General features: G+C 44.9%; 1 protein-coding gene across 1 annotated transcript in view; it reads right to left on the reverse strand.

Annotated features, from left to right (window-relative positions):
- CREB3L2 (cAMP responsive element binding protein 3 like 2) overlaps nucleotides 1-16,009 on the reverse strand; it is a 128,277-nt gene that overhangs the window by 93,749 nt on the left and 18,519 nt on the right. The gene's annotated exons all lie outside the window — the stretch shown is intronic.

Genomic DNA, 16,009 nt, shown 5'->3' on the forward strand with positions numbered 1-16,009 from the left:
TCCTATCTCCCACTGCTGACACTTCCCTGGACCGGAGTTGACGCTTCTCACCTCCTCTTAGCCTCATGTGGTGCCAAGAGGCTGTCTGAGCCTCTGCAACAGGGTCTACCCAAGCTCAGTCCCCCAGCACACCCTCCTCGACCCCATGATCTGGTCTCTATCCCAACCCCTATATAAGATCCAATCTGGCAGCTCCCACCTGCCACACGATCAGCTTCTAGACTGAGGCACGAAGTAATTATAGTGCATAACACCACGTCTTGTGTACATTATGGTGGGGGAAGCGTCAGGGAAGAGGAGAAGAAGGGAGAAAAGAAAATGGGGAAGGGAAAAAGAGAAGGAGAAGAAATAAGACAAAAGCAGAGCTGAGGAGACAGAAGGAAGAAGGAGACAGGGTACCCAGTAAAACAACATGTGTCAAATAAGGTCATTTGTGAGACTGCTTAGTCAGGACAGGCAGGAAAATCTGGAAGTGCTGCAGAGTCCCTGGTCTTTTAGTTAAGCCAAAGCAAACTGTTCCTAGTCTGAGAAGAGAATGTGCCTGATATCAAGATTACAAACCATAAAAGCAAAGTCTGATTTTTCACTGGATATTGGATTAAAAAAACAAAAAACCCAGCTATAAAGGTCATTTGGGGGACAACTGGGGCAATTTAAACATGGACACATTAGAAAACAGCAGTGAATCAACGCTAAATGTTTTGGAGTGATAGGATTTTCATTGAGGTTGTTTAGAAGCATGTCTTTGTTCTTCAAAGATACCTACTAATGCATTTAGAGCGACAATGTCAATGTCTCGGTTAACTTTTTAAAGGTCAGCATAAACAAAACACACACACACACATGCAGAAAGACAAATAAGCTAAAAGGGTAAAATATTCATGCTTGGTAACTTCATCATACTACTTTTACAACTTTTCTCAGGGCTGAAATTTTTCAAAACAGAAAGTGTAGGGGAAAAATTATGAATTAGCCCCTAAGGCGTGCTGCAATTCATGGGGTCGCAAAGAGTCGGACATGACTGAGCGACTGAACTGAACTGACTGAAGGGGCAAAACTTCCATAAGCCGCACCTACTGGCCTTGAAGGCACTATTTTGTGGGGATTAAAGGCTCATCCAACCCTGGATTCATGCTGCCTGGGCCAGGACACCATCTATCACTAATGAGCAGAACAAGTTACCTAACCCCCACAAGCCTCAGTTTCCTCACCTGTAAAATGGGGCCAAAATTAGGACCTAACCCCAGGGGTTGATTGTGAGAGCTAAGTGAAATTTAGCTGTTCACAAAACTATTACTATTATTTGGAGAAAGGAATGGCAAGCCACTCCAGTATTCTTGCCTGAGAGGAGCCTGGTGGGCTACATGATCCATGGGGTCACAAAGAGTAGGACGCGACTGAGCAACTAACACTACCACTACTATTAATTTTATTATTACTGCATGTTGCTGTGTGCTAAGTCACTTCAGTTGTGTCTGACTCTGTAACTCCATGGACTGTAGCCCGCCAGGCTCCTCTATCCCTGACATTCTCCAGGCAAGAATACTGGAGTGGGTTGCCATGGCCTCCTCCAGGGGATCTTCCTCACCCAGGGATCAAACCCATGTCTCTTATGTCTCCTGCACTGGCAGGTGGGTTCTTTACCACTGGCTACCTGGGAATCCCAGACCATTATTACTCTTACTATCCTTACTCAAATTGCCCAAATAGAATCCAAATGGATAAAATATTTTGTTTTAAAATTTTCTTTCTCTCTCTTCCTCTTAAGTAAAACAGAGAAAGCAAGCTCAGAAAGATAGCATGTGCCAGATACTGGAATTGATCTACTTATCACAGCTCTTAACAGTTGGGTAGGGTGATGCCTCTCTACCAAACTGCGTTTCTTCTGAATTCTGTATTTTAATATTATATTCAGGTGAAGCCCTTGCAGTGAAGAAAGAGCAGCTGTAAGAAAGAAAACTGAAGCTTCCTGTGCAAGCAGGACAGTTCATGGAACCAGAGAAAGGGCGGGGTGGGAAGTCTGAAGTCAAAACACATTCCTTCTTTCGGCAGGAGACGCTCAAGCCGAGGACCTGGAGGGCTGGCTTCTCCCTCCCTACAGCAACTGCCTTGATGACTGGAGTGCGGCCCAGACAGAGCACATTCCTTCGGGCTGGAGTGTGGGCGTGTGGCCAGTGGCCGTTAAACACCACGTTTGTGTCCTCCAGGAAGAAAGAATGTCTGGAAGCAACAGCCCATGCCTTGTTCTCAGAACAGACTTCTCCTCCAGCCATCTCTCCAGCAGACAGAGGAGCTGTTAGGCAGTGCACATCCACCTATACTGCACTTAACCTGAACACTGAGGGCTGCAGTGTGAGACTCTTCTGAATATCCGTATCTTTTTAAAAGCCTCCGGAGTGGAATGTTTGCAACATCAGAACCAACCGAGTCCCTGAATTCAGTTGGCAGAAATACTAAGACACGCAAATTTAAAACAAAACAATCAAGTCTACACAGAGCCTAAAGGTGACCACTTATTCCTAGAATTTGAGTAATATATATATATATATTTTTAAAGTTTTGGATGACACACAGGTTATCATACAGGACATGAAGCAAAGTGGCAGTCATGGCAGAATTCACTCTCTCCGAGGCAAGGCTCTAAGGTCTGGGTATGTGCAGGACTCCAGCCCTTACTTCCTATAGCCAGAACGTTCACCCTAGGTCTCCTTTCCAGCTGCAAACCCACCTTACCATACTCCCTTCTGAGCCTAATCATGCACTTCTCTGGAGAGTCACAAAAAGCCATAGGATGTTTATAACGCATATTCTGTTTCTTTTAACCTTTCTAAAATTATTTTAAAAATTAATCCTTTATTTATATATGGGCTTCCCTAGTGGCTCAGAGGTTAAAGCATCTGCCTGCAATGCAGGAGACCTGGGTTCGATCCCTGGGTTGGGAAGATCCCCTGGAGAAGGGAATGGCAACCCACTCCAGTACTCTTGCCTGGAGAATCCCATGGATGGAGGAGCCTGGTGGGCTACCGTCCACAGGGTTGCAAAGAGTCGGACACGACTGAGCGACTTCACTCATATATATATATATATATATATATATATATATGGCCACATCATATGGTATGCAGGGATTCTATTAATAGTTTCCTGAACAGGGATCAAACCCATGTTCCCACAGTGAAAGCATGAAGTCTTACCCACTGGATCACCAGGGAAGTCCCCCAATGTCTTTTAAAGGGAAAAAAATTCCAACACTTGGATATTTGTTAAGAAACTATAAAATACAAATACAATGAAAAAAACAGGCATTAAAAAGTAATAGATAAGAAGTATTAAAATTTTTAAATATCATTGAATATAAAAGAATATGATACAAAAGTTTTATGAAAAACTTGAATTGTAGTATATAAAAGAAATATTCATAGAAAAATATCTCTGAATGCTAATGCAACAGAAGTTAATAGTAGTTGGGGGAGAGTGAGTTTTTAAGAGATGTCATTTTTATTTTTCAGTTTCTATAATGGGGTAATATTCTTTCTGTAATGAACAACAGGAACAGTTTTTCTTGAAAAGAAAAAACAAAACAGTGAATCTAGAATAAGGGCAGATTTCTTATTTTGAATTCCGCAATCACCTAAGGGAACTAAACACCAGGTACCCATAAGAGTCATTAATAAATACATTGTGGATCAATCAACACAGCGAGAATTTTCACACCAGCCAGTTCCCATATGGACACTCTGGCAACAGAGTCCATCTGTTTGATTTGGGGAATGTTCCCTAAAACACTGCAATGCAAGGGGCAAAAATATTTATACATGAGAACACACACACTAAAAATGGGAAGAAATAGGCTAGTATGGAGGACTGAAATGGTTTGAAATCCCTCAACTAATGACAAATTCAGTCATAAAGAGCCCTACCCCTATATGTTCTTCTTAGGTAGAAGACCTGGGTCCTAAGGGGTAGAGGTCCCAGCTGTTCTCTGAATCTATAAGCTCACAGTGGGCATGTGCTAAAAGTTGATGAGCTTTTACTAAGTCAGTGTAGTACAACAGCAAGAAACACAGAGTTTCTTAGACAGTGGTCCACAGGTCCCTCTTCTCTTTGAACACAATGGAGATTCACGTGGCCCTTGAGAGTTAGAAGAAAGCATAGCTGGAGTAAATTATTCTCCATGGTCTATAGAGGCACCCAGCAGCAAAAGATATGGGAGACATTCCACAGTCAGGAAAGCAGCAACTGAGGGCCCAACTGGCACCAGATGCCTTGCTGTGCTCAGAGAGCTAATAGGAAGGATTTGAGACCCTGGATGCAGGCAAAATGTGAGAATGGCAAGACAGGTCTCAGTCAGCCAGAGCTTCACAATTCAGTTTCAAAACTCTCCTTTTAAGGGACATCTCTAGTGGTCCAGCAGCTAAGACTTCATGTTCCCAGTGCAAGGGATCCAGAGTCCATCCCTGGTCAGGAACTAGACCCCACATGGTGCAACTAAGACCTGGCACAGCCAAATAAACAAATATTTAAAAAGAAAGAAAGAGATGGATGGAGGAAGGAAGGAAGGAGGGAAAGAAATGAAAGAAATGTATGAATTAAAAAAAAAAGCCCTTCTCTTAAAAACCCACTGTTCATAACTTAAACAATTATCCATACTGAGCTTCTAATTAATGACTCTCCCATCCATATTCACAGATAAATTCTCCAATAGTGAATGAAACAAGTTTTCACAAGATTTCCAGCAATCTAAAAACATGTTATGAGTTGGCATTGATGTTCTGGGGAGCATTTTCAAACCAATGATTGCTCATCACTGATGACTGGGATGAAGCTGGTATCAGCTGGGAAAAAGAAATGATGGTAGAAGGAACTAATTAGAAAAGAAATAAAGCCAAGCGTCTGCCTTAAAAAAAAAATCTCCTTGTGTTAAAAACATATGAATAAATAGGCTTGTCCTACCTACCCTATTGGGATCATTCACTGAACAAATATTTCTGTTTGACAGAGACTGGGGTAGAATGGTGGTGAAAAGCAAACAGACTCATACTCACCTGGAACTTACACTACTCAGAGACCAGATGTCAATCCATCAAAATAATGGATATGAAACATAGAGGGTTATAACTTCTCTGAAAGAAAGGAACCAGACCTCTAATTGCAAGGAGAGTTTGTTTCAGGCTTGAGGTCAACCGAAAGAGTCAGATATGACTTAGTGACTAAACAATGACAAAGGTTAAGCAGCAATTAATTGGACAGAGGCGGGAGGGGAGGAAGAGTGTTTCAAACAGGAAATAGCAAGCGCAAAGCCCCTGTGGCAGGAAGGAACATATTTAAAGAACTTAAAAAGGGGAGCGCAAATTGCCAGGGCAGGGCTCTTCAGGAGTCAAACCACAGAAGGAGTTGTAGGCCTTGTTAGAGATTGTGTTTATTTCACAACAGCAATATAAAGCCATTGAGGGTTTTAAGGAGTGACAGTGACCTATTTGGATTTGCAATTTGTAAAGATTTCTTCCAAATTCAGGGATGATGAGAAGGCAAGAGAGCAAAAAAAATGTTAGGAGAGTTGTAAATAGGTTGCTGCAGTAGTCCTGGTAAAAGATGGGGGCTGCATTGTCTTAAAAGGCAGCTGAGGAGATGGAAAGAAGTGGATGGAATCGAGACGTTTAGGAGGAAGGTGCATAGGACTGAGTGACAGATTGGATCTGAGGGTTTAGGGGGAGGATGACATCAAGGATGACTCCTGGGTTCCTGGCCTGTCCCAGTGGATGGATGGCTGTACCACATGCTGTGACAGGGAACAGGTTTGGGGTGGAGCTTGGGAGACAGAAGTATCAGTTCAGTCTTTGATGCATTTCATGGAGGAAACTCAGATAGCTCGGTGGAGAGACAAGCTGGCAGCTGGATAATCAGGGCTCAGAGAGAGATCCAGGCTAAAGATATAAATGACAGACCTATCATAATATAGATGGTAACTGACAAGACAGAAGCTGCCCAAGGAACGGTTACAGACTGAGAAGAGATGATGTTTCAGCATTGAGCCATGAGGTACTCAAACTCTTATATTTATTTATTTATTTGGCTGCACCGGGTCTTAGTTGCAGGATGAAGGATCTTTGATCTTTGTTGCAGCAAGTGGGATTTTTAGTTGAGGCCTCTTGAGTTGTGTAATTTGAACTCTTAGTTGCAGCCTGTGGGATCTAGTTCCCTGACCAGAGATGGAACCCAGGCCCCCGCTGCTGGGAGCATGCAGTCTTTGCTACTGGACTACCAGGGAAGTCCCTCAAACCCTTTGAGAAGGTTGGGTGACTAAAAGGCGAGAACATCTATGAATGGATTTTAAAACTTAAAACACTATAAAAATTAGTTACTGTAAACTCTGTAAGTTTCCAGTAGTCACGTACGGATATGAGAGCTGGACCATAAAGAAGGCAGAGAACTGAAGAATTGATGCTTTTGAACTGTGGTGCTGGAGAAGACTCTTGAGAGTCCCCTGGACAGCAAGGAGATCAAACCAGTTAATCTTAAAGGAAATCTGAATACTCATTGGAAGGACTGATGCTGAAGCTGAAGTTCCAATACTTTGGCCACCTGATGCGAAAAGCCAACTCATTGGAAAAACCCCTGATGCTGGCAAAGACTGAGGACAGGAGGAGAAGAGAGTGACAGAGGATGAGATGAATGAGATGAGATGGTTGAGTGAGATCATCGATGAGTTTGAGTACTGGGAGATAGTGAAGGACAGGGAAGCCTGGTGTGCTGCAGTCCATGGGGTCTCAAAGAGTCAGACATGACTTGTCGACTGAACAACAATAACAAAATTCTGGAGGAGGCTGGAGACTCTTCAAGGCTAACATTTCTCCAACTAAATTTCTCTGCATTTTATAGGTGTAGAAACTGAAAGAAAGGTTACAGATCAAGCTCAGTGAGGCCAGGAGTTGTACAGACAGGACCAGACTGGAGTAAAATCCATAACAAAGCTTCAAAAAGTCCAGGAGAACAGCCTGTCTGAGTTCTCTGTGAGCCCAAGAGGCTGGGGAAGGCGGCTCAGCCCTACCCATAATCAGCAGGGTATTTCTTTTCCAGAACCCACAAATGAGCCCCGTACTCAGGCCTCTGCACTAAGCTGGCTGAGGCTCCCAGGGGCCTGGCTGACACACTGTAGCCTCACATCTGCAGGGCTCTCCCTCTCTCTCTCTCTTAAAGGGCCTTTGTCGCTTATTCCCCAGCCCCACAGGCAGAACAGAAGGACCTTTGCTTCTGTAGCCCTTAGAAGCGGAATGAAGTTTGGGGAGCAGGGAAGTTAGAGAGAGACTTTATTCTGCCCATTTCAGGGAGGACTGGGACCCATGACTCAGTGAGAAGTAAAACACAAACATCACACAACACGCTTTTCCTGAAGGCACTCTTCATTTCTTGTTGCCTTGACGCCCAATTTTAAAATAGCAGGAGAGAGAGAGGCGAGCAAGCTTTGCACAAGACAGCTTTTATTTTTCTCCTAGGAAAGCTGTTTTAAACGATATTCATTTGCTGGAATTAAAAGTGATTTCATCCTCAAAACAGTGACCTTAGACTCATTCTATCCAGCTGCATAAATCAAATGCAATTCAGCGCAGGGCCGCTGGGAAAGACATTGAGTGGGAGGCTGACCAGATGACCCTCAATGGTTTCTCCAGCTCCAAGACTCTGCTCCTGAGCCTAAGAACCAGATGTTCTTATAAAGAGTCAGCATCTTTCAAAAACATCTATTTTCTCTGTGCTCATATGTGAATCAATGCCACTCAGAATTCCAATTAACCAAGTTTGGGGTTCAGATGGGTATTTTTTCAGACAGGAGTCTGCTCTCACTTACTGTCTCTCTGGAGCCTTGCTGGGGTCACTTATCTAAATATACAGTGGCCACCCAGCCACCAGGCATGGGCTAAGACCTACTGACCCTACATTCTTTTCCCACCAGACAGACACAGTTTCTTTCTACTCATCTTCACTGTCAAGTCTTAAGGGGCATCAGCCCCAAATTCATCATCTGGAGAAGCAGGGAACTTTCCCCCCAATATTCTAATTTGAAAAATGTAAATCTGAGCTAAGTTGAAAGAATTCTATAATGGATACTGTATGCTTACCACTTTGATGCTATCATTAACATTTCATCGTTCCTGCTTGACCACAATCCTACCCACCAATCTATTCATCGATCACTCTATTTTTTTTTTAATGTGTTATATAGTAAATTACAGACCTCCAGGATAAATACAGACCTGATCTGGCAACTATTTTTAAAAAATCCTTATGCCCCTAACCTCAAACTAGTCCTAAAAAATATCAAGCCCAAATTGAAGAATGTGCTACAAAATAATTATCAGTTATCTACAAAAGTGTCAGGAAATGTAAAATGAAAGAATGTAACACGGTCACATATCAGAGGAAACTAAAGAGACATCACTACTAAATGCAATGTGGAAGTTTAAATCAGATCCTAGACCAGAAAAAAATACATCAGTAGAAACAGTGGTGAAATCTGAATAAATATCTGCACATGAGTTAACAATCAGATCAGATCAGTTGCTCAGTCGTGTCCGACTCTTTGGGACCCCATGAATCACAGCACACCAGACCTCCCTGTCTATCACCAACTCCCGGAGTTCACTCAGATTCACGTCCATTGAGTCAGTGATGCCATCCAGCTATCTCATCCTCTGGCGTCCCCTTCTCCTCCTGCCCTCAATCCCTCCCAGCATCAGAGTCTTTTCCAATGAGTCAACTCTTCGCATGAGGTGGCCAAAGTACTGGAGTTTCAGCTTTAGCATCATTCCTTCCAAAGAAATCCCAGGGCTGATCTCCTTCAGAATGGACTGGTTGGATCTCCTTGCAGTCCAAGATTTCCTAGTTCCCATAAGTATACTATGGCCATATGAGCTGACATTCACTTCTGCACTATTTTTTCTACTTCTCTACAAGTCGAAATTCATTTTTTAAAAACAATGAAAAGTTTCTGCTTTCCAAAAAAATTCATATGCCCCATGTCCAGAAATTTTGATTTAGTTAATCTTGGATGGGGATCAGATACCAGTATTCTTTTCTCCAGTCTCCCCAGGTAATTCAAACATGTAGGAAAAGGATTGCTGAGAGCATATATCTGCTTCCCATGAGCCCTGACAGGTGGGGGTGGCAGAGGCCAGCGGGCAGGGGCGGAAGAATGCAACGAGCTTTGCTACCCTCTGCACTGCCTACAGGAGGATGCACACTACACACACAACCAACCACAGACAAACACACAGGGCAGAGGACACGGGGGTGGGCTGGAATGACTCGCTGTAACTTCTTTAGAACTGAGGCTGCAGTAGGGGAAATTCAGGTCTAAAGACCTGAGCCGACACACTGGTCCGTGGCCCCTGCCTCCCTTCATCCTTGATAGCATCCTTCTCCCCCTCACTCTGCCTCCAATGTTCAGTGGAAGTCTGCATGGAGATGGGGTTGTAGGTATTCTCAAAATCTAGCAACAGGAGAGAATGGAGGATTAGCAAAACACCCTGCCTAGGTTTTTTAGTCTGGATGATCCAGGAGCAGAAGGCTCCAGTGGCAGCAGTCCTTGAAGCAGCAGCATCTCCAGTTTTGTTCTCACAGAGACCCAGAGCATACACAGGAAATGGTTTTGCAACATGACTGTCTCCAAGTAAAACAGTGGGCGCAGATCACGCCTATAGGAATTCAGGAAAAGGAATGGCAGACGGTGACTATGGCAAGAATCTTGGTATAACCCACTGGACATCTAGTCATATAATCAGTAGCAGTTATCAGAAAAGCCTGGATATTACTTTCATGATATAGAACAGACAATAGATAGATGGATTGATAGATAGATACATTGATTATATGTATTAATAACAACACCGACAAACTTTGTTTTAAGAAACGCAAAAGCCGTGTTCAGCAGTGCCTTTTAATTAGAATTTAGTACTTTACAATTAGAGAGGACTCAACCTTTTTTCAAATGACCCCACCTAAAAATCTCATTTAATCCTCAAGCCAACTCTGTGAAATCAGTGGGTATTATCATTCCACTTTATAAATGGAGCAAATGAGGCCAAGATAAATTAGAGACTATTGAGCTTAATGAATCCAAAATATAAATGACCTGGTTTCTGGCCACATTTTGTAATCTGAAAGTACTTTACAGAAAAATCAAAAGCAAGGTCAGATAAATAATCTCTCTTAAAACAGACTTTTAATAATGGAAAAGATGAGCTTGAAAGGCCGGCAGGAGAAAGTAAATAAAATGTCCTGATGTCATTTCTGGTTCTGATTTCAGAAGCATCTCCCATGGGTGCAGAAACAGTACTTATTAAACGCAACACAGATAAACCACAACCTGGACAGTCATGTCTCAGTCAGTCTCGACCAAGGCAGCTCAGTGTACACAGGTTAAAGCCTTTGCTCAATTTCTGTGCATCTGAGGAGAGTCTAAGATTTCTCTCTGAATGGCCCATAAGGATGGGCCACCTCTACTTTGTGTTTTTTGTTTGTTGCTTGGTTTAATTTGGTGGTGGAGTGTAGCAGGGCAACTTTTAAAAAGCAAGAGATTTACAGAAAAATCTGTATATCTGGCTTCTTTAAAAACCAGATCATCTGTCAATACTGGGTTCACATTCCCGTCTGGTACCTTCTGTCAGAGCTGAGGGGCTGCCAATTCCACTGAACAGGTCCCGAACCCACCTGCCACCCTGCCCCCCAGTCTCTCCAGTCCCAGCTAGCCCCTACAATCTCCCTGATCAGCTTCAGTCTTTTATTTGCCAGATTCCTAAGCTCGAGTCAACATAAAAGCAGGTGGTCCAGAAAGGTGGTAATAGACAGCTCTGATGCTACGTGAAGGTTAGTAAGTCAAATCACACTGTGTTTAAACAATGAAGACCTTGGTGGTCTAATGCCTAAGAGTCTTGACCTCCCAATGCAGGGGAGGTCGGGTTCAATGCCTGGCCAGAGAACTAGATCCCTCAGGCTTCAACTAAGAGTTCACATGCAGCAACGAAGACCAAAGAGCCTGAGTGCCACAACTAAGACCTGGCACAGTCAAATAAAAAATAAGTATTAAAAAAAAACACAAATAATGAGGACCCTGGTCAGGCAGTGATCCTGGGGGTCAGGAAGCAGAATGACCCAACCCACTGCTAGTCCCACGGAGTGATGAGGAAAGAAAGGAACCGGGCAGGGGTGAGGCAATGAGGCAGGAGGCTGGGTCCCCATTAAGTGTGTGTCCCTCCTTAAGTCCCAGCCCCTTGCAGCCCTGCGCCAAGGGCTGCCCCAGAAAGATCTGTGGGATAGAGACAAGAACAACAATCTCAGAGATTCGGACATTCATTCTACCAATTGCCTGCGAGGGCTGAGAGATAACAAGAGCCGCAAATTGAAGCAAAAGATGCTGACAGCATCTCGGATGATATGTGAGAACTCGAAAGTTGTGCTCAGAAACCCAAGAATCACCTTCGGAGTAGTAAATGCTGCTGCTCCGGGAAAAAGAAAATTCACAGTAGTTGTATCTTACGTGCAAAACCTAAGGAATTGGCACTGCCTACCTGGAGTGCCCTTTAGGCAGGGAAATTAGGGTCAGTCCCATGTGAGCTCAGAAGGTAAAGGAGCTGGCGCCGTCTAATGCAGGCAAGGGGGGTGGAGGCGGGGAGTCACATCTCCACTGTGCACCTGTTATTTCTGTTCTAACCATCCCAGCTCTAGCATGGTTTTTTTTTTTTTTCATTGTCTTTCATGAGCCTTCTGTTTTTAGTCTGATTTCCCTACTTCCATCCCCCAGGGTAAGGACAGGGCAAGCTGCTGGGCTGACCAAGCAAAGCACCACAAGGTCAGGCCGTCAGTCCAAGGCTTCCCAAAGCACAGACTGCAACCAATTCCACTGGCCTCCAACTTCAGACCAGACCCTTGCATCCCTGTTGTTGAAATATGCTGGGACTTTCAAGGGGACAGGTAGAAAAGCGATTGGTCAGGAGTGGGAGGGAATCTAACCCAGATATAGAACCAACCTCCAAGAAAGGTTCATGGAGGGAAAGCCAGTGTCTTGGGGTCCTTCTAATCAGACCTGGCATCAGTACTTGCTGTGGTGTTCTGGCTGGGGAGCTTACCCCTCCAAGGTAGGGCAGGAGGACGTTCTAGCCCGTAGTTCTTAGACTCAAACGTGCGCAGGAATCAGCCGGGAGCTGTGGATCTTCAGATTATCACTTGGAAAGTCTGGAGTAGATTCTGTATCAGGGATAACCTCCCAGGAGATGCTGATACTGCCAGTCCATGGACCAAGTTTCAAGTAGCAAGGCCCCCAGCCAACAGTTCCCAACCTTGGTTTCATTTTGGAATCAACAGGGAAGCTGTTAAAAAAAATCTTGCTGCCCAGGCCTCATCCCCAAACCAAGGAGATGAGAATCACATAGGCTGGGACCCAGGAGTTGATATTTTCTAAGCTCCCAGGTAATCATGATGTGTAGTAAAGACCAAGAACCATTGCTAGAGGCAACGGAGGTGATCACAGCAGGAACCTCATGATTCCAAGGGGTTCATCAGGTCTAAAACACCTTGGGGAGTGAGGCCAACCAAGGAGGTGGCCAGAGGGCCTATAAGAAGAACGTAGACTGGTGAGCCACACCTCTAGGTCTGGAGGAACACAACTGGAGAAAGGAAAGGGAAGGGCTGCTGATGCCCAGGGCCAAGCATTATGGACACCAGTAACGAGCAAACCTAGATCCAGATTTCCAAAACCAGGGGACCAGGCTTGCTCAATGTAGGTGACAGAACTGTTAGACCTAGAGATCCCCAGTGTCCCAACTGAAAGGGGAAAAATAACAAGAAAGGCAAAATAGGCAAGAAGTTTTCCACTGTCAACCAGTAAAACTCCTCAGTGATCTCTAAGAGCAACTAGCTCCCCTCTTGGCTACTTCTGCTCTTTATTTATATGTTGGTCCAGTTACTCCACAATGCTCCTTCTGGGTCTTCAGCTCCTGAATATTTTGGACAGTCAATACTGCAATTTCCAGTCCGCCTTTAACAATGCACACCATTAATGTGACAACCTCCTGAATGCCACCATCAGCTGGGACCACAGGTTCTGGCACTGAAGCAGGAGAATCAAATAACAGATTCCAAACCCTGAGTTGGGGGTCCTCATACCATCAGGGCTAAACAAAACCCTGGAAACAGTGGCAGAGTTAGGGCACAATCAGAGAAGAAAGGAAAGACCCAGGAGAGCAAAGGACACAGAAGGAGAAAAAGAAGGACAAGAAGGAGATGAGAAGGAAGCTGGGATGGGGAACAGGACCCAGGCCAATGCCACCAGCATCCTTCAGGGACTGTGCCCAGGTCAGGAGTGAGCCAGTCAGATTCTAGGCAGGTCTGTGCTTTTAAAATGTATTTATATTTACCATGTTTCCAAAATGATTCAAATGGCTTGAAAGAAATATATCATACGAAGTCAAATAAAACTCAAAATGGATGTACAGGAGAATTCCTACATGTAGAGAAGAAATCCTTCCTGGGAGGATCAGGAAGAAGAGAAGAAAAAAAAAAAATTAAGAGCAATTAGGTTTAGCACTGGCTACAATGAATGAATGCATGGGCTTTCACTTATAATCAGAAAAGACTGCTTCAACTTTTGACTACTTTGAGTCAGAATCTTGAGAATACTATGAAATATCTTTATAATAAGCAAGATTTTTTTTTTTTTTTGGCTTATGATGCAAGCCACTCGTTTTTTACGCATGCTACAAAAAAAAACAGACAAAGGGTTTAGGGTACAAACAATGCAGCTTCTGGGAGAAGAGCTCCCCTGTCAGCAGTCAGCATCTAACTGGCGCACAGCAGCAGGAGCAGGCAGGGCTTCTCCGGAATGCTGGGGGAGGAGCGGGCAGCATGGGGCAGGGGTGTGGTGGGGCGGCGGTCCTCTCCCGTGCACGCGGGATGCTGACCGTGGACACGGGCTGTGCACAGACCTGATTCCTCTCAGCCTTCACTTTAGAAATACAATCTCTAGGACGGTAGGTCTTAATATTTCGGGGTCATGAATTTCTTTTGAAAATGTGAGGAAAAATGTACATCATGTACTACACCTACAGTACCCTGGAGAGCATTCCAGGAGGTTCTCAGACCCACTTGAGTCCATGATCTCAGCTGTAAAGAATTGCCACTCTACAGGTTTTCAACTCTTACAGGTTTCTTCCAGCAGGAAACACACTGCCCTGGTCCCCCCTACTTGTCAGTCAGGAGCCTCGGAAACTCCAGTGGACCCCCAGTGCTGTGGACTGAACTGTGCCATCCCAAAACTCATACGGTGATGCCCCAAACCCCAGTGTGATGGTTTTTGGAAACAGGGCCTTTGAGAGGTAATTAGGGTGAGATGAGGTGATGAGACTCCAATCAGGGTGCTCTCCAGAGCACTACTGGGCCCACAGATACAGCACCATGGAGACTGGCTGCACCCCTGAAAGGAGGAATAATCAAACAGTGAGAAGCAAGGACAGAAGTGAAATGTCAGGGCTGCCAGGCAGTCCTTGGGAAATGGGAGGACTGAAACTGAAAATTCACAGGGAAAGTTAGTATGGAGCGAGTGGTCTTTCTGACATGTTCTAGTAAATCTGCCTAACACAACACCCCCTCTGCACACACCATAAACTCTGTTGACTCAAGGCTGCTCTTCTAAAGGAAACACACCAGGCTACACAGGCCAGTGTTATTAAATGGCTCCAACCTGGCAAAGCTGTTTACCCTCATATCAGTGTTTTTACACACCATTGCTCTCCACCAAATAACAGACCTTTACAAAGCCCTGCTCAAAGCCAGCTCCTCCAGGCTGTCTTCCTGGCCCGGCTCCTTGGTCTGCCGAGGCCGTCGCCCACCATCAGCACTCATCACACATGTGCCGTTGAACTGGGAGCCCTGTTTAGGCTTTGCTCCCCTAGGGCAGAGCTGAGTCTTCCATGGCTTTGGCGAGCTTTCCAGGAGGCCGGATCTCAGGCTCCGTGCTCAGAGGCGGCCCAGTAATTATTGTTGGCTGGCTGCTTTTCCTGAGAAGGTATAATCAGAATTTTGGATTCCCATGCACACACTACCCTGCCCCTGCCCCTCTCCTCTCCCATGAAAGGGACTTCACAGACACTCACATTCTGGGCACAGTTTACACATCTGGGGATGAGAAGCTCAGCCCAGGGATGCCCAAAATCCAACTGAGGGGCTGGCACACATGGAGCCAAAGTATTACAGAAGAAAATGAAGCAGCTCCCTTATCTTGGCAAGAAGGGTTGTCCTCGGCCATCTCAAAGGCGCCACCAGACCTAGGATCCTATAAGTCTGGGAAAATGTTCTTTTGTGGTACAGCAGACACTACTGCTTAACCACTCAGTATCCATCCTGCCCTCCTTCCTCACAGTCAGATGCTACTCTTGTTCAGGGTAACATGGTGTCCAGCTAATGCACCTTCCTGGCTTGTCTTCAATGAGAAGTGGCCAGTGAAACCTAACAGGAATTCTGCTAGGGACCTCAGAGCAAGCCTTGGCTTTTCTTATTTTTATCTTTCAGTGGAGCCACTTGGCATGTGTGGTCGTAGTTCCCTGACCAGGGATCAAACCCTCACCCACTGCACTGGCAGCTCAAAGCCTTAACCACTAGACCACCAGGGAAGTCCAGCCATCCTTGGCTTTTCTAATACAAGTATTACCCTCTTCTACTTTGCCCTCTCACTTTCTCCCTGCCAGGGAGGCTGATATTATGCCGGAGATAAAGTAATCATTTTGCAGTCATGAGGCAATGTATAATGAAAAGACGGGACAATCCTAGGGCCCACTGATACTGTTCAACCACTACACCAATCCTAAAAGGCCTCGATCAAGACTTCTTGGGGACTTCCCTGCTGGTCCCGTGCATAAGAATCCCCAGTGCAGGGGACATGGATTTCATCCCTGGTCCAGGAAGATTCCACAGGCCTCAGAGCAACTAAGCCCGTGCACCACAATTACTGAAGCCTGAAAGCTCT

This window comes from Bos indicus, chromosome 4 (genome assembly GCF_029378745.1).
Source record: "Bos indicus isolate NIAB-ARS_2022 breed Sahiwal x Tharparkar chromosome 4, NIAB-ARS_B.indTharparkar_mat_pri_1.0, whole genome shotgun sequence".
NCBI classification, from domain to species: Eukaryota; Metazoa; Chordata; class Mammalia; order Artiodactyla; family Bovidae; genus Bos; species Bos indicus.